Source organism: Pseudophryne corroboree, chromosome 7 (assembly GCF_028390025.1).
Source record: "Pseudophryne corroboree isolate aPseCor3 chromosome 7, aPseCor3.hap2, whole genome shotgun sequence".
Classification (NCBI taxonomy): Eukaryota; Metazoa; Chordata; class Amphibia; order Anura; family Myobatrachidae; genus Pseudophryne; species Pseudophryne corroboree.
Window position 1 is genome coordinate 402,200,129 of NC_086450.1, and position 24,025 is coordinate 402,224,153.

The 24,025-nt window shown below is 44.1% G+C and overlaps 1 pseudogene; it reads left to right on the forward strand.

Moving 5' to 3' along the window:
* The first annotated feature begins 20,765 nt into the window (after positions 1-20,765).
* LOC134946359 (5S ribosomal RNA) lies at positions 20,766-20,883 on the forward strand (annotated as a pseudogene).
* The last annotated feature ends 3,142 nt before the right edge of the window (positions 20,884-24,025 follow it).

Below are 24,025 nucleotides of genomic sequence, written 5' to 3' on the forward strand. Positions count from 1 at the left end.
CTCTTTCACCCTGCATTGGACAGTTGCAAGTGCGCAGTGATAATGGCGACAGCTATAGGACCAAGTGCATGGTAGAGGTGATCCATTTCTCTATGTGAAAGCACTGCGGGTGTAAGAGCGGCTGCCTTTTGCGCAACTCTGCAGCATCCCCCACCATGCTGGTGCAATGAAAAGTGTTAGGATACAGCAGAGTTTAGTGTAGAGTTTAATGAGCGTAATAGAGATGGTGGGAGTGCGGTATGATATGCTGGTAGACGGGATGCTGGCTGTCAGTATACCGACAGTGGAATCCTGCCTGCCGGTATACCGGCATAGAGGCAGCGAGTCCCCTCGCCGGTGCTGAGCTTCGCTCGCCACAGGTTCCATTACTATTAGGTTGGTGGAGGGTTATGGGTCCCACCAACTGAGTGGGAATTACGGGGAGGGAGTCGGGATTCTGACCACTGGTAAAATGTCAGATGCTGGGATTCCGGCGTCGGTCTCCTGAACTCCAGGATCCCAACCACTGGCATTTTGAATACATCCCAGATGGTGGGCCACTAAGGGGGTCATTCAGATCTGATCGTAGATGTGCTAAATTTAGCACATCTACGATCAGTTACTCAGACATGCAGGCGGGATGCCCCAAATGTCAGGTCCTCTTTCCTTTCCGCATGGGTGCAAAAGCATTGCACGACGGCGATGCTTTTGCACCTGGCGAGTATCTCCCTGCCTGCGCAGCCTAGCTGCGCTGGCAGGTTGCTGCCCACTGCGTCCAGGGTTGCAGCGGCTGCGTGTGATGCCATGCAGATGCCACGACCCACCCCCGCAATGGTCCGGACACGCCTGTGTTGTCCGGACTGCGCCCACCAACGGCGTTCTAACGCTGTTGGAATGCTTCCTCCCACGACTGCCTTTGCCTGTCAATCAGGCAGAGGGGACCGCAGCCCTGAGATGCTTTTGCATCTCACTGGGCTTCACGGGGTGCGCACACGCAGTGCAAGCGCTGCCTGAGCACTCCCCAAAGGACTTCAGGCTACGATCGCTGCAGTGATCCATTCTGAATAACCTCCTAAATGCCCTGAGCAAGGTTGGAGGGGACATGTGACCAATAGGCATCTAGTTCAACAGCTAAACACATTTACATTATGAAGCAAATAAACTCTTTTATCGCACAGATTTTACAATGACAACTATTAGTTTATTAGTTGCGCTTACAATGTGAAAAAAAAAGCTAGCTAGGTAAACAAAAGTATTAAGTGGAAGGTAATAATACATGGTTTTAAAATGTCTCGATGTGATAAACCATGTGGAATAAGAAAAACTAGCTGAATGCTGCAGCACTGTGAGAACTTGTCTGAAATTAAAAATTAGTACTGTAGGTACCTTAGGGAGTTTTACTGTAACTTGTTGCTGAAGCAAAATGTGGGCCCAGAACATCCCGTACAATATACCAGAAACATTTCACCTCCTATACAGGCATTATTATCAGACATACATCATACCGCCATGGCCAGTCGTTAACTAATGTTCCCTACTCCCCTCTGTAGGGTTCGCTCTGGATCAGTTCCATGTAGACGCTTTTTAGCTGGGATTTAGTTATACCCCTTTCACACCAAAGTCCTGTGTCCAGCCCGGGTTACTAAAAATGGGTTTCAAGCAGTGTCACAGCGGCGTAAAACCCATTCACATCACAGACCGCACCTGGGATATTGCTACTGCTTCTCTTCAGCCAGCACTTAGAGATGACATAATCTCTAAGCGTCAGTGAGTTAGTTCTCTATAGGATTTGAACAGAACCCGGGTCAGATGACCAGGCTTACCTGTTCACACTTCCCCGTTATCTGGGTTCTTCCTGGGACCAATCCTGCAAGCTACCTGGGTTGGATACCCGGATCACTGGACCCGGGGGGGGTTTTGGGGACCCTAACACTTAGCTGCAGCCTGGGTTAACCCGGCAACAACATTTTAGATCTCTGTGCTAGAAGCGCTGAGGGTCCTTAAAGGCTGCAGTTACATCAGATGTAGAGGTTAGAGTTAGGCTACGGGCGGGGGGGGGGGGGGTGTCGGGTTAGGCTGCAGGAGGAGGCTAGGTTTAGGCTGCAGGTAGAGGTAAAGTTTGGGCTGCAGGGGAATGCTAGGGTTAGGCAGGGGTGTAGCTCCGGGCGCCTACAAAGTTAGAGGGCGCGCTGCCGCCCGCCACCCTCATTCCCGCGGGCCATTGTACTGGCAGCCACAGAGCAGGAGGAGGAGAAGCAGAGGGGGCACACACTGACTCGGAGACTAGGTAGAGTAAAGGGCAGTCAGAGGCGACAGCAAGAGACACTGACAGCCGGCACATGCCGGAGTTCTGCCCACCCTCTTTATAGTGCTGTGAGGCAGTAATGCTAACCATTACACTGTCCATACTGCCATGCCCCTATATGTTGTTGCAAGCCTTCAGCACGCGCTGACCCTATTTTAAACATGGGGGGCACCCAAAGGAGACTTTCGCCCTGAGCTCCACATGGTCTAGAACCGGCCCTGTCACCAATTTAGGATTTTTAAATATTGTTTCTTTTCAAATGTAACATGTCACCACATGTTGGCCAGGCCCCCAATTCAGTACAGGGGAGTGGGGGCCAAACATACTTTTGCTCCAGGCACCATTTCACCTAGCTACACCTCTGGGGTTAGGTTGTGGGGAAAGGCTAGGGTTAGGCTGCAGGGGGAGGCTAGGGTAAGGCTGCAGGGGAGGCTAGGGTAAGGCTGCAGGGGAAGGCTAGGGTTAGGTTGCGGGGGAAGGCTAGGGTTTCTCTGAGGAGAAAGCATATGCAGTTACTGCCATCATTTCATATATTGCATTTCTTGTTTCCAAAACAAATGTGGGCAATTCACGCTGAACAGGTAAATAAGTACCACAGGCAGTCCTTTGCTTGGCCATACAGAGTCCGCTCCCATCAAACTTTCATTGTTTGTTAGTAGCAGCAGGAAACAAAGGCCAACACCTGTTGTGCCCCTTCGTTCCTCATTTAATTAACCCCCCCTGATGAAAGATCAATGTATTCTAAATGCAGAGAAGTACAGGTTGTTCCTGCAGCTCTTAATGTGAAGAATCCTCGGCAGGAGCCTAATAAAATTGCAGTTACCAAAGCTCACAATAACACAAATCAATGCAGAACAAACCAGGAGACCTTTCATACTTAAGAATGCTCAGCTCTGTACAGGATGGGAAACAATGGCTCTGGTGGGAGGATAAGGCAAATCAAAGGTCGTTTTTTGGTCACAAGTGGGGTGCATTAAGTCTGATTAACTTCCAGGCTGATGCCTGCAATGCGACAAGCCAATAGTAGTTGTATGTATGTGTTTGGGGAAACATATTGCTCAGCCGACTTACACACATCTACCATACTGCATCATCAATAGTCAAAGTGAAACCAAACACTGCTTTTTCAAGCTGGAAATAAGGTACAAGAGGTCAGTAGAGGGAATAAAAGTCTTATATAGTCTTCATTACTGCAGATTAAAGTGATAACAAAGTTAGAAGGTACAGTATGCATCACGAAGATCCAATACTGGTAGGGGATCCTGACAGTCAGGATGCCGGTGGTCAAAATACAGACAGCGGCATTCCAACTGTCATAATCCCGACACATTTAGGTAAGTAAGCTAACCCTACCCTTTACCCTGCCCCTACTCTTAACCTTCCCTACCCGCAGTCTAACCCTAAACCTCCCCTTCCATAGCCTAACCCTCCTGTCCCATAACCTAATCCTAAACCTCCCCTCCAAGTGCCACAGCCCAACCCTAATCCTCCCCCCAGTGCCTACTAGATCCCTCCACACACACACCCCCTCTCCCACGCAGCCTAGCAGTAACCCTCCCCGGCATACTCACTATCGGGATGCTGTTAGAATTCCGGCACCTGTTTGTCGGGATGGATTTTATAGCCAACTTACAAACTGAGATTCTTCTTAAATCTAACTTTAATATATATCTTTCATTGCGTTAATATGCAGATAAATGGTTAAACAGTATGGTTAATACAGTAGTATAAAAAATATCCAAATCATCAATTTAATGACTTTCTTAAATTCCTTATTAATAACGAAAACAAGGTCCTAAACAATGCTGACACCAGTTAGGCTGACAGTAAAATACTTCTATGTGTTCCTTAATTAAATAGACTTTGGGATAATCCTCTGGATCAATCAACTCATTGCTCAAATCTGGTTATATACAATATGGACCTGACTCCGAGTCGCTGCAGCACCTCTGTGTGCGTCTTTTGCCAATATTACTTCTGTGACTTATTGCAAATATCGTTACAAGACCTTCCCTGGGCTACAGCTGTGCGTCTACAGGGGTAAGGACATCAGACACCCACTTTGAGCACCTTCAGACGCTCAAATACAGCTTGGTGCATCTTGAGACGCAACCGTAGGTTGTATCATGGAAACTTGCACCAGTCCCTATGCAAATGAGTGTGTCTCTGTACGCAACTCCTAAATGTGACATGCCAGTGACACTTCCATAAAACACCTGTAACACAGACCAACTCCATGAGTTCACTTAACAAGAGGGGTAATTCAGATCCGATCGAAGATGTGCTAAATTTAGCACATCTAAAATCAGTTTCTCAGACATGCACAGGGCCAGTCCGTCCATATGTCTGGCCTGAAATCCCCCCCCCCCTTCCCCGCACAGGTGCAAAAGCTTTTGCACCCACTGAGTAGCTCCCTGCCAGCGCAGCTCCTGCGTGCTAGCAGGCCGCTACTAGCCACGTCCCAGGTCACAGCAGCTGCATGTGATGTCACACAGTCACCGGAACCCCCCTCCCTTCCCCCCTCAATGGTCTGGACACGCCTCCGTTGTCCAGACCGCGCCCCGCCAATGGTGTTTAAACACCGTTGGCATGCCCCCTCCCGGCCCGCGACCTCCTCTGCCTGTCAATTAGGCAGAGGTGATCGCAGCCCTGAAATGCTTTTAGCATCTCACTGGGCTCCTGGGGTGCACTTGTGCAGTGTGTCCTCTGCGCGTGCGCATTCCAGCTAGAGCTTCAGATTGCGATCGCTGCCGCTGCAGCAATCCAGTTTGAATTGGGCCCCAGGTCCCTGCCACTGCCCAGGAAAGCCTAGGAATGATTAAAACTGAAATACAGAGACAGAATATACAGAATTTTGCAGTCATATAAGGAGAATATTTCATGGAACAGTTTTGAAATATCTGCTAATCTCTAATACTAATAATAATCACAACCTGAACCTACTGTATGTAGAGCTAATTTTTCAAACACAGCCTGTATCGGGATCGGTATGTGATCCCGCCACATGGGATGCCGATTGTCAGTATACCGACATTGGCTTCCCAGGTGCTAGAATACCGGCAGGGGAGCAAGCACAACGAAGCCTCTTGTGGGCTCAGTGGCGAGCTTTGCTTGCCGCAGGTTCTATTTTCCCTCTATGGGCTCTATTCTCCCTCTATGGGGGTCTCTATTCTCCCCGGGTTCCTGACGGGCGGAATGTTAACCGCATACCCCTGTAACATGGCAGTTAGGAGCTGACTGGCTGGTAGTTTATCTCTCTCCACTTTATCACTCACCATGGCTTAGTACATCTGCTAGAATGTTAACAACAGTGCAGCCATTCCCCGTGATGTTGTGTAACACAATATTTTTATGACTATACCATCATAAGATCCCCTGCTGGGAATTCTACTGCCTCTCACTGATGAATATGCTGTGTAAATTTAACAAGACTAAAATGATCTATTTGCTCATAATACAAACAGTAAAGCTATGTTTAATACATTGTGTGATGTTAATGTTTCTCATCTTAAAAAGGATGTTACCCCTGTCTGCATTGCAACATTTATACCAATCGTCTGGGTTGCATGCCTGAGAATGAGGTTGTCCCTGGAAGTTGACTGCTACCAGTTCCCTGGCCAATTACTATAGTAAGTGTGAGGCAGTGGGAACTTTACACTCAATGGCCCTCATTCCGAGTTGTTCGCTCGCAAGGCGATTTTAGCAGAGTTACACACGCTAAGCCGCCGCCTACTGGGAGTGAATCTTAGCTTCTTAAAATTGCGAACGATGTATTCGCAATATTGCGATTACAAACTACTTAGCAGTTTCTGAGTAGCTTCAACCTTACTCGGCATCTGCGATCAGTTCAGTGCTTGTCGTTCCTGGTTTGACGTCACAAACACACCCAGCGTTCGGCCAGACACTCCTCCGTTTCTCCAGCCACTCCCGCGTTTTTTCCGGAAACGGTAGCGTTTTTATCCACACGCCCATAAAACGCCGTGTTTCCGCCCAGTAACACCCATTTCCTGTCAATCACACTACGATCGCCAGAGCGAAGAAAAAGCCGTGAGTAAAAATACTATCTTCATAGCAAAATTACTTGGCGCAGTCGCAGTGCGAACATTGCGCATGCGTACTAAGCAGAAAAACGCTGCGATGCGAAGAAAAATACCGAGCGAACGACTCGGAATGAGGGCCTATGGGCGAGATTCAATTGTTCGCAGAGCCAGTAGCCGGTAGATTGTGCCCACAGAGCTATTCAATTGTTGCTCCATTCAAGTGCGATCAGCTGCCAGCACCTGCATTTCAGCTCCCACCCACCAGGGCTGACAAGCTGAGCCTGAAATGAGCAAAAAGTGGTCCGTTTGGGCACCCAAACGAGGCTTTTTTGTCGTGCCCATCACTTTGGTCGGGTTTAGTTGCTTTATACGACTAAACCCGACCTCTCTGGACGCAATAAGAATAATAATAAAAAAAGAAATGGAATATCTCCCCATCGATCTCATGTGACTTTAGATGGGAGATCCAGAGCAATAAACAATTGAATCTTGCCCAATGTAAGCATTTTATATATTATTATTATTAATTATTATTATTATTATTATTATTATTATTAATTAAACGTTTCTTTTATAGCACAGCAAATTCTGTTGCGCTTTACAATTGGACACAATGATAAAAGAAAACTGGGTAATAAACAAACAGTCATAGAGGTAGGAAGGCCCTGCTCGCAAGCTTACAATCTATAGGGAAATATGCATTGGCACACAAGGATAGGTGCTATCTATTGCATATTTGTCCACCGGATTGCAAAGGTTCTAGGTGGGTTGCATGATATAACATCACAGCAATGATGAACCAGGGTCAGAAGGAATGGAAAGTGAAGAAAGAGAAACTATGTGGAGGATATGTGGGGATATAGGGGGTGATTCCGACCCGATCGCAGCGTGCTTTCGTTCACACAGCCGTGACTGGGTCACTACTGTGCACGCATGGGGGCTGTAATGCACACGCGCATTGTTGCCCGGGCGAAAAATGCTGACAGTGGAAAAAGTGGTCGCAGCCGCGATCACAAGAAGACTGACTGCAGGAAGGCGTTCCGGGGCATCAACTGACCGTTGGAGACCGTTTTCGGGGAGTAGTAAGAAAAACGCAGGCGTGACCAGGCGAACGGAGGGCGGATGTCTGACGCCAAAGCCGAGCCCATCATCGCTGGATCCGTCGCACAGGGTAAGTATGTCCAGGGCTGGTCTTGTTTTGCAGGAAACTTTTAGCATAGCAGGGCTGCACAAACGATCGCAGCCCTGCTATGCTAAAATACACTCCCTCATAGGCGGAGATTAGTTGATCGCAAGTTTGCTTGGTGTGTTCAACTCAGAATGAGGGCCATAATCAGATAGGAAAGCTTATGAAGGTTGAGTGAGCGGTTCTGGAATGTGATAAGCTAACCTGAAGAGGTGAGTATTCAGGGAACATTTGAAGGTTTGGAGACTAGGGGAGAGTCTTTTTGTGCATGGTAGGGCAGTCCACAGAGTAGGTGCAGTCCGAAGAAAGTCCTGCAATCGTGCATGGGAGCAAGTAATGAGTGTTGATGAGAGACGTAGATCTTGTGAAGAGCGGAGAGGTCGGGTTGGGAGATATTTTGAGATGAGCGAAGAGATGTACATTGGTGTAGTATGGTTAATGGCCTTATGTGTGAGTAAAAGTATTTTATATTGAGTATGGTAGAATACAGGTAACCAATGGAGGGACTGACAGGGTGGATATTCAGACGATGAATGTCTAGCAAGGAAGAATAGCCTCGCAGCTTCATTCAGAATGGATTGTAGTGGTGAGAGTCTCTTTTTGGTAAGACCAGTTTGAAGACTATGGCAATAATCAATGCGGGAAATAATGAATGCATGGATTAGAGTTTTGTAGTGTCTTGCGTAAGGTATGGTCATATTCTGGATATGTTTTTTAGATGCATGTAACATGATTTTGAGACAGATTGAATGTGGGGAGCAAAGGACAGTTCTGAGTCAAGGATGACACCTAGGCAGTGAGCTTGTGGGGTAGGATTGATTGTTCAGTTCTGAACAGTGATAGAGATATTAGGTTGGTAACTACTATTGGCCGGTGGAAATATAAGTAACTCTGTTTTTGAAATATTAAGTTTGAGGTGGCGAGATGTCATCCAGGATGAAACAGCAGAAAGGCATTCAGATGACATCCAAGATGAAACAGCAGAAAGGCATTCAGTGACACTGACACTGACACTGACACCAGATGGTGACAAATCGGGGGAGGAGAGATAGATTTGAGTATCATCTGCGTATCGATGATACTGAAATTCAAAAGAGCTGATTAGTTTACCAAGAGATGAGGTATAGATTGAGAAGAGCAGAGGACCTAAGACCGAGCCTTGTGGTACTCCAAATGAAGGAGGTAGCGAAGAGGAGGTGGATTCAGAGAAGCGAACACTGAAGAATCGATTAGATAGGTAGGATAGGAACCAAGAGACGACTGTGTCTTGAAGACCTAGGGATTGTAGTGTTTGTATGAGAATGGTCAACAGTGTCAAAAACAGCAGAGAGATCTAGAAGAATAAGAAGAGACTTTGCAATGACTAGATCATTCACTACTTTAGTCAATGCTGTCTCTGTGGGTGTTGGGAACGAAAAAGACAGACTGAAGTGGGTCAAATAAATTGTGTGATTTAAGAAAGTGTGTGAGGCGAGTGTAGGCACGTCTGTCAAGTAGGTTGGAGAGGCATGGGAGGTGAGAGATGGGGCAGTAGTTTGAGAGAGAGAATTACGGTCAGAATTTAGTTTTATTCTGAATGGAAGTAATCAGTGCATGCTTGAACAGTGAAGGAAAGATACCAGTAGAGAGAGAGAGATTACAGATGTTAGTTAAGGTTGGGATGAGCACAGAAGACAGAGATTTACTTACTTGTGAGGGTATAGGCGCAAGAGGAGAGGTAGTAGAGTAGCAGGATGAGAAGAGTGTTGACACTTTATCTTCATTTGTGGGATCAAATGAAGAGAGAGTGCCTGATGGTTCAGGTAGAGAACTGAGCAGGTCACTGGCCGAGGAAGGGCATACCATTTCATCTTGGATCTTATCAATCTTGTCCTTGAAGTAGGAAGCAAGATCTTGGGTCTTGATAGTGGCTGGTGGGTTGGGTGAGGGAGGGTTCAGAAGTGATTTAAATGTATTTAAAAAGTTGTTTGGGGTTAGAGGCTTGAGCAGAAATGAGAGTTTGGCAATAGGTTTGTTTGGCAGTGTACAGGGCATTACGATAAGAATGGTAGACAGTCTTATATGTGAGAAAGTCGCTTGGAATATGAGATTTACGCCACTGACGTTCAGCTTTCCGTGAGAGTTTTTAAAGGTGTCTTGTTAATTTAGAGTGCTACAGTTGACATCTAGACCTACGAGGAGTGTGATGGGTAGCTGGAGTCACTTGGTCAAGGGCTTTCTCTAGAGTCTGGTTCAGGTGTGATACAGCAGTCTCAGGAGAAGTAAATACAGAAATAGGTGAGAGCAGTTGTTGCAGAGAGGTGGACAGTTCTTGAAAATTCATTGTATTAATATTTCTGCAGGTTTGAGGAGGATTAGAGGACTTCAATGACTGCATTATTATTATTATTATTATTATTATTATTATTATTATAAGATGATGACAATGTTATAGTGAGTTGTTACTGTTGTCAATGAAGATGGTTTCTTTTTTCTGATGCTTATTATATGCTCTTGACACATAGCAACTTAATAAAGAGGAGAAAATCAGAAAATATTCCATTTATGCAAATCAATGCAGGATTTTCTAATTAAATACATTACAGTCTTCAGTTACATTTAATTCTGCAACACATTCTTAATATATCGTGATGGCAGTTCTTTTTTAATCAGGATGCAAATGAGGATAAGGGGTGGATGGAAAGACAAAGATGTGGAGAAAACAAGTTTAATGGCCGCTAAACCTAAAAGAGAAATTGATTCAACATGAAATAACTTCTTTAAACCTTCATAAAGGTGTATGTAAAGACATTAGGATCAATACCAATGTTTACACAATACATGTAACTGTGCTACCTGTACTGTAGATCTGCAAGCTATTGTTCTCAGCCATCAGCCAGTGACAACCTTCTGTAGACTTTCTGTGAGAAACCTCCACACTATATATTATCAAAAACATTTTTATAACTGACACAAAAGTATGTAACAGGGTATACTCACCAGGAGGGGCAAAACAAACAAATGATTGATGATCTACCATAGACTAAAGGAATGGTGAAGAATGTGGCAACTACAGTTTAATGCCCCAAAAATGCAAAATCATGCACTTGGGTCTCAAAGTCTAGAAACAGTGGCCCTCATTCCGAGTTGTTCGCTCGGTAATTTTCTTCGCATCACAGCGATTTTCCGCTAATTGCGCATGCGCAATGTTCGCACTGCGACTGCGCCAAGTAAATTTGCTATGCAGTTAGGTATTTTACTCACGACATTACGAGGTTTTTTCTTCGTTCTGGTGATCGTAATGTGATTGACAGGAAATGGGTGTTTCTGGGCGGAAACAGGCCGTTTTATGGGTGTGTGCGAAAAAACGCTACCGTTTCTGGGAAAAACGCGGGAGTGGCTGGAGAAACGGGGGAGTGTCTGGGCGAACGCTGGGTGTGTTTGTGACGTCAAACCAGGAACGACAAGCACTGAACTGATCGCACTGGAAGAGTAAGTCTCGAGCTACTCAGAAACTGCACAGAGAAGTCTTTTCGCAATATTGCGAATCTTTCGTTCGCAATTTTGATAAGCTAAGATTCACTCCCAGTAGGCGGCGGCTTAGCGTGTGCAAAGCTGCTAAAAGCAGCTTGCGAGCGAACAACTTGGAATGACCACCAGTGGTGGAACTAGAGAGTGGTGGGCCCAGGTGCAACAATGTGCATTGAACCTGATGCCCCCCCCCCACCACCACCACCACTACCACCACCACCACCACCACCACCACCACTCATATTCAAAATTGGGATAGCACGCGCCACCCAAAGAATTGCTATTTTGTCTCATTATGAAGGGGCAATGCCACACAATAGTACCCACAATTAAAATTACACCACACAGCAGCACTCCTTATCTTATAAACGTTATGCCACATACCAGTGCTCCTGATACACCTTACGCATACACAGCAGCATTCCTTATACATGTTACGCCACACAGCAGCGCTCCTTATACATGATACACCACACAGCAGCGCTCTTTAAACACCTTAAGCCACACAGCAACGCTCCTCATACACCTTATGCCACACACCAGTGCTCCAGATACACCTTACGCCTACACAGCAGCGCTCCTTACACATGTTACGCCACACAGCAGTGCTCCTTATACACTTTATGCCACCGAGCAGTTGTCCTTATACACCTTATGGCACACAGCAGCGCTCCTTATACACCTTGAGCCACACAGCAGTGCTCTTTACACACCTTAAGCCACACAGCAGCGCTCCTTATACACCTTATGCCACACACCAGTGCTCCTGATACACCTTACGCCTACACAGCAGCATTCCTTATACATGTTACGCCAAACAGCAGCGCTCCTTATACACCTTAAGTGCAGTGCTCCTTATAAACTTTATGCCAGTGCCGTAACTAGACATTTTAGCGCTGTGTGCAAGAAACTGCATCGGCGCCCCCCCCCCCCCCCCCCCCCGACATGTTTTGAAATTAATTTTACCCCCCCCCCCCCCCCCGCCCCATCAATCACACGCCGCTAGTTACTGGCATCAAAAAATAGGGGTGTGGCTTCATGGAGCATGCATTAGTCACATAACTCCGCCCGTTACTCACACTACGCCGCACAGTATCGTCTGTTACTCACATCACTCTGCACGGTAGCGCCCATTAGTCAAATTACACCACACGGTAGCGTCCATTAGTCACGTTACGCAGAGTGGTGGCATTCATTAGTCGCAATACACAGTGCGATAGCTTCGGTCAATCACATTACACAGCGCTGTAACGTCTGTCAGTCACATTACACAGCACGGTAGCGTCCGTCGTCCACATTACACAGCACGGTAGCGTCCATCGTCAACATTACACAGCACAGTAGCGTCCATCGTCAACATTACACAGCACGGTAGCGTCCATCGTCCACATTACACAGCATAGTAGCGTCCATCGTCCACATTACACAGCACAGTAGCGTCCATCGTCCACATTACACAGCACAGTAGCGTCCATCGGCCACATTACACAGCATGGTAGCGTCCGTCGGCCACATTACACAGCATGGCAGCATCCGAGTCACAGACAGTAGTACTCCATATATATATATATATATATAGATCTATCTATCTATATATATATATATATATATATATACAGATCTATCTCTATATATAGATATATAGATCTATCTATATATATATATATATATAGATATATATATAGATATATATATAGATATATATAGATACCTATCTATCTATAGATATATAGATATATAGATATATATCTATATATATACACAAACACATTAGATTAATGTATGTGCAGCACCTACATGTCATGCCTGGTAAGCATTGTCTGCACGAGGGACGAGGGGAGGGAGAAGAGAGACTTCACTCGTGAGAGAACCGAAGGCAGCAGCAGCCGTCTATGAGATGAGTTATCTCATAGACGTTTCCGGAAGTGCTGAGAAGAGCAGGAGGAGGGGGGCGGACTGTCAGAGGGGGACTGATCGTGGGGAGAGACTGAGTCTACACAGGCAGCGCAGCGCTGCGCCGCTGCCCGCTGTAGTGTAATGTATATTAGCAGCGCTGCCTCCGGCAGGGAAGGTGCCGGGCACAGCGCTACTAATATTACACTACACTACAGCGGGCAGCGGCGCAGCTGGTGAGAAGCAATCAGTGTGTGCGGAGGGTGCGCCCACAGCCTAACTGCGCTGTGGGCAGTGCCCCCTTCGCACACACCTAGTTACGGCACTGCTTTATGCCGCACAGCAGCACTCCTTATACACCTTAAGCACACTGCTCCATATAAACTTTATGCAACACAGCAGCACTCCTTATACAACTTTATACCGCACACCAGTGCTCCTTATAAACTTTATGCCATACAGCAACCCTCCTTATACACCTTATGCCACACAGCAGTGCTCCTTATAAACTTTATGCCATACAGCAGCACTCCTTATACACCTTATGCCGCACAGCAGTGCTCCATATACACCTTAAGCCACACAACAGCACTCGTTATACACCTTATGCCGCACACCAGTGCTCCTGATACACCTTACGCCTACACAGCAGCGCTCCTTACACATGTTACGCCACACAGCAGTGCTCCTTATACACTTTATGCCACCGAGCAGTTGTCCTTATACACCTTATGGCACACAGCAGCACTCCTTATACACCTTAAGCCACACAGCAGCGCTCTTTACACACCTTAAGCCACACAGCAGTGCTCCTTATACACCTTATGCCACACACCATTGCTCCTGATACACCTTACGCCTACACAGCAGCATTCCTTATACATGTTACGCCAAACAGCAGCGCTCCTTATACACCTTAAGTGCAGTGCTCCTTATAAACTTTATGCCACACAGCAGCGCTCCTCATACACCTTATGCCGCACAGCAGCACTCCTTATACACCTTAAGAGCAGTGCTCCTTATAAACTTTATGCAACACAGCAGCACTCCTTATACACCTTTATACCGCACACCAGTGCTCCTTATAAACTTTATGCCATACAGCAGCGCTCCTTATACACCTTATGCCACACAGCAGTGCTCCTTATACACCCTAATCGCAGTGCTCCTTATAAACTTTATGCCATACAGCAGCGCTCCTTATACACCTTATGCAGCACAGCAGTGCTCCATATACACCTTAAGCCACACAACAGTGCTCCTTATACACCTTAGGCCCCACAGCAGCGCTCCTTATACACCTTATGCCACACAGCAGTTCTCTTGATACATCTTACACCTACACAGCAGCACTCCTTACACACCTTATGCCACACAGGAGCACTCCTTGCAAACCATCCGGTTTTTGTACAAATATGAATTAGACCCATTATTGGAGAAGTTGCCCATGGCAACCAATCAGCTGCTTTGTATAACTGTACAGTATGCAAATTATAAATGTTACTTCAATGCTGACTGGTCGCCATGGGCAACTTCTCCACTGGTTCACTTCTCCACTCTTTTCACTGCTTAGTACATCTCCCTCTGGCACATGTGCAGCAGAAGAAAAAAAAATTCTCAACTGTGTCCGACATCCACATTGCTTCCAACTCAAAACTAGGCCCAGTGTGTCGGGGGTTATTGTGAATGTGAACTATAAAATGTGTGTACTACACATAGGATATATTATTTCAGGCTAAGGGCGGGATGTACTAAAGGATCACGATACATCCCACCACGTATCGCATTGGTACTAATCGCATATGTACTAACATATGCAATTAGTATTGCAAAGGACAACTCTCCCTATCTCCCGAGCTGACCTTTGCAGTGCACTGCGGCTGCTGGACTTCCGGGTCTATGACCCAGGAGTCCATCTGCACATGCGCAGAACAGCAGCGGCCGCGGGGGATACTGGGAGGGTTTCCATGACGGAACCCTCTCCACATCATGGGAAAAGCCCCATAGGCTTCCACAGGGTAATGCCAGCAAAAGCTGGTGTTACCCTGTGTGGTGGAGACACGGTGGACGGAGGTAAGTACAAGTACATATGAAAATGTGGTAAACACATAGTACATCCCGACCTAACATTTTGCCGCCATCATAATTAATTTTAATGATGATCTCTGCATACCCCATGCAGCCATAATTAGATAGGTGTGTTTTGCCGTCACTGATTTTGTTATGCAACATAGTCTGGGGCAGACCTACTTATTTAGTACATACAGTCACTGTATGTACTAAATAAAAGGGGCAGACCTACTTATTTAGTACATACAGTCACTCTAGCCAACCACAACTTAAAAGAGAGAAAGATGTTGGAGAGAGCAGTGAGAATTTTCCATTACCTGCAAACAGTTTGCTCTGTTAATTAGAAGTGACAAGAGCAATGAATTAGCAACTTAATAGCAACTTGTTTGGTGCTTTGATTCAAATCCTGACATGTAGGTCGTTAGAGAGTTTTCCCCTATGGCCTGCAATGCATCTTCAGCCCCAAGCTCTTCTTAATACACAATCTGTTATAAGTAAAGCATCCATCAAATCAGCCGGTGAATTGTGCTGATGCACTGCACAGGCTCTGCCAAGAGACGACAGCCAATATGATAGATACGCAGCTGATAATCAGTCAATAACATTGTTTAGGTCGCTGTCTATCACAGTGCCATTGTGGGGACTAATTAGATGATAACATGTGATGAATGGGACTTACACTTAGCTCTTTAGTGTTTATTCCTGGGGGGAATTCTCCACTATTACAGCTGACCTTTCAGATCTTAACTTTATGTTACATGAATACAATTAAATCAATTTGTCATAGATTTGCATGGCAGCAGCTTGCTCTGAATTCAATTAGCCAGTGTCATGGTTTCACGATGGACCTTCAATAGGTAGAAATAAATCCAGCTAGAATTTATGAACATTTATTTTTATCCAGAGGGGTGCAATCCAGGTTGGGTATGAAATCCCGGCAGGGGGACTCACGACGGTTAGGATGCAGACAGCGGCATCCCAACAGTTAAAATCCTGATGGCTCCCGGTAAGTACTTAAACCGTACACCTTCCCCTAACCCACTCCTCCCACAGCCTAACCCTGACTGCCCGGGGTTAGGCTCACCTTGACAATGGGGCGTGTGAGCCCCGAAACATTGGAATAACACTGTGATGCTGTGAATTATATTCTATTCTTCAAGTCTCTGAGTGCCGCTGCCAGTTTGTGCTACTTGGTGTATATATATATATATATATATATATATATATATATATATACACTGTACATTGCTTAAATGTCTGTGGGGCACTGGCGCTATTCCCAAAGTATACCAAGGAGTCTTATATGACTCAAGCACTCTACGTAACAATATTAATAGCTAATAATAAACAAAAAATATACAATAAACTGATGCAAAAAGTGGTAACCGAATACATAAAATGGTAATTACACTTCCCAATAATAGTGACTGCTTGTTCCTCTGAAATGCCAATTAGGTGGATCGCTGTGTAAATCTAAGGCAGGTTGGAGTGCCTAATAGTGTAATTTCACTACTGATGTGAGATCCGAGTGCTGCATCTGAAGATGTTGCCGCTGATCAATGGTCGCAACTCAATGAAAACCATTGGGTCTGTGTATAAATCCGAATCATGGCCTACATTTCATTTAAAAATAATTATTCATATGGCAGACAAATAAAAAAAAGATAATTCAAACAAAAAAGTAACAAAAACAATGAAGAAACAAGAAATAAAAATAAGCCATGCTTAACTTGGTGTAGGAGAATGTCACAGTGCTGAAAAAGTACTCAGTTCCAGTGGTATAAACAGTTGCGCATATGATCAATACTCCAGTAGTATTTCAAGTATAATGAGTCCATGTAATTCATACAAAAGTTCATAGGAGGCAAGTACCCCTACACATTTCATCCTTACTTTTTACAGTATCTGCTACGGGTGTTCCTCGGGTAACGCCAAGAACCGTGGATTAATATTTTATTTCATTTATATTTGCAACCGTGAAAATCAGAAACTCCTGTGCGAAGAACGGTATACGTTTAACATACCGCCCGTCGGGATCTCGGCTGACTCAATACCGACGCTGGGATCCCGACGGGGGTACTATACCGCCACTGGAATACCGGCGACCTAGGTGATTCCCCCTCTGTGGGTGTCCACGACAGTCATACAGGGAGAATAGAACCACCGAGCTTGCGAGGGGCTTTGTTGCACTCGCCCCCATGCCGGCATTCTGCCAAACGGGATGCCAATGTCGGTATCCTGACATTTGGCATCCCGTGCAGCAGTATTACATACCGATCCCGCGAAGAACGGGTAGAACAACTAGTATATATGCCTGAAGTGTACTTTTCTGCTCGCCCTTTGCATATATACATTTGTATTTATCTTGTGAGTTATTCTTAATGTTTCTGGAGTACCGGACCTTTGTATTTTAAATAACTGTATATATACTGATGTGAGTCCATATTCATTAGCCGTCGCTACTCATATGTGATCGCATCTCCCTGCTCAGCCCCGCATGCGAATGACCCATACTGCGCGTGCGTGGGCCAGGGAACTGCGAAGCATCTCACTATGTGAACACCTCTGCCTGGTTGACAGGCAGAGGCATTCGCGGGGCAGCTATGCAGCGTTGCGGGGCCGCCAGCTCAGCATTGTGTAGATGGGTAGGCAGAAGCGGGGATGGGTTCAAGACACCAAATGTGGCTGCTGCGACCTAAAAATGGCCACCCTGCTCCTGTCTTTACAGCCTGGCTGCAGAAGCAGGGGGGCTTCCACAAATCATTCATTGCGATCGCATCACTGCCAGGTACTTGCTTGCTGGTTGGCCTTGCCCTGTGCTGGGCAGCACCCACTATGCGATCGCAGCCAGTTGGAGTTTTGCTAAAATCGCAAAACTGCAACTGAAACTGAATGAGGGCCTTAGTCAGGATTAATGGTGCCCCAACTTCTGAGAAATACAGGCAGGTACTTATCGATTATGCAATACGATCAAGGAGGTGTCTGATTGGATCCAAATGTATTCTGCAGCAGGATAATGACCCCAAACGTACAGCCAATGTCATATCATCAGCGTAAAGTAGAACAAGGAGTCCTGGAAGTGAAGATATGGCCCCCATAGAGCCTTGATCACAACATCAGAGTCTGTCTGGGATTAAATGAAGATACAGAAGGATTTGAGCAAGCCTACATTTACAGAAGATCTGTGGTTAGTTCTCAAAGATGTGTGGAACAACCTCCCTGCCGAGTTCCTTCAAAATCTGTGTGCAAGTGTACTTAGAAGAATTGATGCTGTTTTGAAGGTAAAAGGTGGTCACATCAAATATTGATTTGATTTAGATTTATCTTCTGTTCATTTACTTTGTATTTTGTTAATTGATAAAATTAGACTATTAACACTTCCATTTTTTAAATCATTGACCATGAGCAACAATGACCGGCACTCCTTACTTAGAGAAATGTTACTTTGCCCTGGTGCCATCCAATGGATTGTAGAGACAAATTTGCAGGGGTGATGGTGGCACTCACTCACAATCTATACCTGGCTTTAAGTCATCAGTCAGGAGACTTCCAGCAAGTCAACGTTTCATTTTTAATCATAAAAACATGTCCTGACGAAATTTTTATGATTAAAAATGAAACGTTGACTTGCTGGAAGTCCGCTGACTGCTGACTTAAAGGTATAGATTGGAAGACCCGTGAGTGCCACCATCACCCCTGCAAATAAATAAATATATATATATATATATATATAGTTCCAAATTAGGGGAGCACTCACCAGTCTTCAAGTAGAAACAAGTTTATTCAAGCCATCAGTAGCAAACAATTTATGTCGACGTTTCGGTCATAGTTCTGACCTTTGTCAAGAAACCATTGCACTGGTGAGTGCTCCCCTAATTTGGAACTGTATTGGAGTGGGATTTTTTCCCTCATTGGATGTCACCCCAGCATTGTGTATACCCAAACGTGAGTGTGGACCCTCTGCCTGTGTATATATATATATATATATATATATATATAGGGTGAGCTAACAGCGCCAAAAAATAGTAGAACATTTTTTTTCACAGTATGTCTATTATATACCCCAGTATAATGTCTAGTCTCTATATGCCACTCCCCTTTCTTTATGGGGCGTCTACTGGATCTTAAATAAAACCTACACTTGTACGTGTGCAGGATGGAAGAAAATTGAGAAATGCAGATAAGATCAGAGCGACCATCGGTGGTAAATACTCTAGGAGACTAAAAAGATGATTTTTTAAAAACAATGCGGGGTTTATTTATAACGAACGTTTTAAAAGGTTTTTTTTGGACATAAAAAGACAACATATAAGAATGCTTTTTTTAAAAAAGTTGTTACAAAGTCATTTAAAAGCATTCTAAAGGACATGAAGATAATAATAAAACATGAAAGCGATAAAAAATGGTGCTAAAAATTCACGTACTCAGAAAATAAGTACCATAAGAGACAATTGTGTATCTAAAATTATCTAAAAAAATTATTAATACACATATATATAAAAGATCTGATAAATAGAAAAAGCAGCTTAACTTGAGGATTTCAGTAGTAGCAGGAATCACCCAACGCGTTTCGTCTGGTCTGACTTCATCAAGGGGTAATGAGTACAGTGGGACACATCATCTATATATACCCCTATGGGTAAGGAAGTGATTAGTGACATCACTTCCTGTAATTGATTGACATTTGTGGAAACGGGATGCAAGAATACTAGTATAGTTCAGGAACACATAATAAGTGTGGCCAATAGTGAGGGAGGCTGTAGATGTGATGAAGCGCTTGACTTGCGCTTAGAAACTGTGTAGGGAGTCTTTGTAAATCATAAAAGACTTTTGAGCTTGTTTAGTCCGATGTATGACGCTAAACGCGTCATTTCCACCCCACTTCCGGTGTCCGTAGTTTCCTTCTGCGCATGCGCCGGTCACTGTGAATGGAAGTGCGGCGGCCATTTTCTGGGAGTCCGTGAAGCATGACAGTAGCTCGTGCTGGAAGCGGGTGCCGGCGGCCATATTTTCATGGATTATGTTCATGTAGTTTAATAGGTCGGATATACTCACACAGTCTCCACACAGGAAGCCGCATATGTAAATAGGATAAGAGCAAGAATCAGTACATATATACGATTCTGAGGTCATATATAGTTCGTATTTTACATACAGATTCTACAGACTAGGTGTAGAGTATGTTACACTGTGGTTCATACTCCTAATCTGATAGACATAAATAAAGTGTTTCTCCTATGAAAATGAACCCAAATAGAAAAACCTTCAAGAACACAGGTGAAACTAAGGAGTACAAAATTAAGCACTTTATCAACTGCAACACATCTTCCGTCATCTACCTCCTGGAATGCCCTTGCAAGATGAAGTATATCGGCAAGACAAAGAGGCCATTGAAAATCCGTATACAGGAGCATGTAAGAAACATAAAGAACCGGGTCCAAACACATGCTGTATCCAGACACTTCCTACAACACCGCGGCTCTAACCCGGAGGAACTCACGTTCAAGGGTTTGGAACTAGTGACACTTGGAGAAAGAGGGGGGGACCTCTCCAACCTTCTATCAAGGAGAGAAATGTTCTGGATACACGAAATGAAATCTCTTCATCCGGACGGACTGAATGAAGGCTACGAAATAGCCCCCTTTTTATAAACGTAAGCCTTTTATTCCCAATCCTTACTTCCTGACATCATCCACCTGCCTTTTTCCAGCTAGGTCCAGGTTGGAATGCGGAGCGGAGGCTCCCCAACCTCTGGACCACCTCTCCCACTACCCAGATCTTAGATTACAGTCATACCACACTGGATATGCCCAAATTCGTCCGATCTTGGAAGCCAAGCAGTGTTGGCCCGGCCAGTACTGGGTAAGGAAACTTCCCAAGAAGACCGGGTGCTGTAATAACAACTAGATCAGGGGCGTGCTATTCCTATATCTCTCTATACATCTCTCCTTCTTTTATCTCTGTATTCAAAGGAACTAAGTTCTCTGTCCATGACGGTATATGCCTATATACTTCTAAATATAAGTCTCACCGCAACATCCACTCTCCATTAATTTTATTAATTTTATCTAATGCATATACAACCTATATACTCCAACAGAAATCGCCTGATGTCCCAAATGGATGTCATTTTCATAGGAGAAACACTTTATTTATGTCTATCAGATTAGGAGTATGACCCACAGTGTAACATACTCTACACCTAGTCTGTAGAATCTGTATGTAAAATACGAACTATATATGACCTCAGAATCGTATATATGTACTGATTCTTGCTCTTATCCTATTTACATATGCGGCTTCCTGTGTGGAGACGGTGTGAGTATATCCGACCTATTAAACTACATGAACATAATCCATGAAAATATGGCCGCCGGCACCAGCTTCCAGCACGAGCTACTGTCATGCTTCACGGACTCCCAGAAAATGGCCGCCGCACTTCCCTTCACAGTGACCGGCGCATGCGCAGAAGGAAACTACGGACACCGCAAGTGGGGCGGAAATGACGCGTTTAGCGTCATACATCGGACTAAACAAGCTCAAAAGTCTTTTATGATTTACAAAGACTCCCTACACAGTTTCTAAGCGCAAGTCAAGCGCTTCATCACATCTACAGCCTCCCTCACTATTGGCCACACTTATTATGTGTTCCTGAACTATACTAGTATTCTTGCATCCTGTTTCCACAAATGTCAATCAATTACAGGAAGTGATGTCACTAATCACTTCCTTACCCATAGGGGTATATATAGATGATGTGTCCCACTGTGCTCATTACCCCTTGATGAAGTCAGACCAGACGAAACGCGTTGGGTGATTCCAGCTACTACTGAAATCCTCAAGTTAAGCTGCTTTTTCTATTTATCAGATCTTTTATATATATGTGTATTAATAATTTTTTTAGATAATTTTAGATACACAATTGTCTTTTATGGTACTTATTTTCTGAGTACGTGAATTTTTAGCACCATTTTTTATCGCTTTCATTTTTTATTATTATCTTCATGTCCTTTAGAATGCTTTTAAATTACTTTGTAACAACTTTTTTTTTTTAAATCATTCTTATATGTTGCCTTTTTATGTCCAAATAAAACCTTTTAAAACGTTCGTTATAAATAAACCCCGCATTGTTTTTAAAAAATCATCTTTTTAGTCTCCTAGAGTATTTACCACCGATGGTCACTCTGATCTTATCTGCATTTCTCAATATATATATATATATATATATACACACACACACATACACACACATACATACATACATACATACATACATACATACATACATACATACACAGTCAGGTTCATAAATTTTGGGACATCGACACAATTCTCGTATTTTGGGCTCTATACACCACCACAATGGATTTGAAATGAAACAAACAAGATGTGCTTTAACTGCAGACTTTCTGCTTTAATTTGAGGGTATTTACATCCAAATCAGGTGAACGGTATAGGAATTACAACGGTTTCTATATGTGCCTCCCACTTTTTAAGGGATCAAACGTTATGGGACAAACTAAATAATCCTAAATCAAACTTTCACTTTTTAATACTTTGTTGCAAATCCTTTGCAGTCAATTACAGCCTGAAGTCTGGAACGCATAGACATCACCAGATGCTGGGTTTCATCCCTGATGATGCTCTGCCAGGCCTCTACTGCTAATGTCTTCAGTTCCTGCTTGTTCTTGGGGCATTTTCCCTTCAGTTTTGTCTTCAGGTCAGGTGATTTACTTGTCCATTGCATAATATTCCACTTATTTGCCTTAAAAAACTCTTTGGTTGCTTTTGCAGTATGCTTCGGGTCATTGTCCATCTGCACTGTGAAGCACCGTCCAATGAGTTCTGAAGCATTTGACTGAATATGAGCTGATAATATTGCCCCGAAACACTTCAGAATTCATCCTGCTGCTTTTGTCAGCAGTCACATTATCAATAAAATAAATACAAGTGTACCAGTTCCATTGGCAGCCATACATGCCCACGCCATGACACTAACACCACCATGCTTCGCTGATGAGGTGGTATGTTTTAGATCATGAGCAGTTCCTTTCCTTCTCCATACTCTTCTCTTCCCATCACTCTGGTACAAGTTGATCTTTAACTACTAATACTAATGTCAGGCGCTACTAATATTGGTTAAATTTGAACAGTTGCGGATGGGTGTCTATATCTGTAATCACACCCACTCCACACAGAAATCTGAACTTGCTCTCGCAACTCATGCAATCTAGATAGCCGCAAGCAGGGTATAATGGCCTGTGGATATGGCCAACACAATCTCACCTGATTGAAACCAGGTGTACCAAAAACAAACTGAATAACCCCTTGCGCTATTTAATTAGAGGCAACATTACATGAATACACTCAATAGAATAATTATAAGATAATTTTAATATCTATAAAATCAATCATGTATAGGTTACATAAACATAATCATAAAAAATTGAGTTAATTAGTATGCGCATACAAGTAAAAAAGCTGAATGCTAAACCTACTAATTGAGCATAAGAGGTGGATCATATAGCTACTAGTGACCACATAGGGCTAATTCAATAACCATAAGTTGACAATGTCCTTATTTTTGTTCTCAGAATAGGACAGTCCCATAAGATGTGCTCATAGATATTTCATGATTAAATATCATGTGGTGTGATAAACCAGAGACCAGAGTGCAGCTGCTGTTTAATCAGGCTGGGAGCAGAGTGCAGCTGATAGGCTGAAAGACACAGTGGGAGACGGAGGACGCCACTTACGGACTGTGGAAGACGGGAGCTTTCTTCTACAGGTGCTTGCTGTGCACCAAGCCCCGGGTGATATACAAATTTCCTCCATGTATTCTGGATAGCTTTTCCACATGTAAAGAACTATTCATATATATGAGCAATTGGTTAAACTCACTTTTTGGTATATACCTAAACAAAGGCTCCATATCTATTTTTATCACACCACATGATATTTAATCATGAAATATCTATGAGCACATCTAATGGGACTGTCCTATTCTGAGAACAAAAATAAGGACATTGTCAACTTATGGTT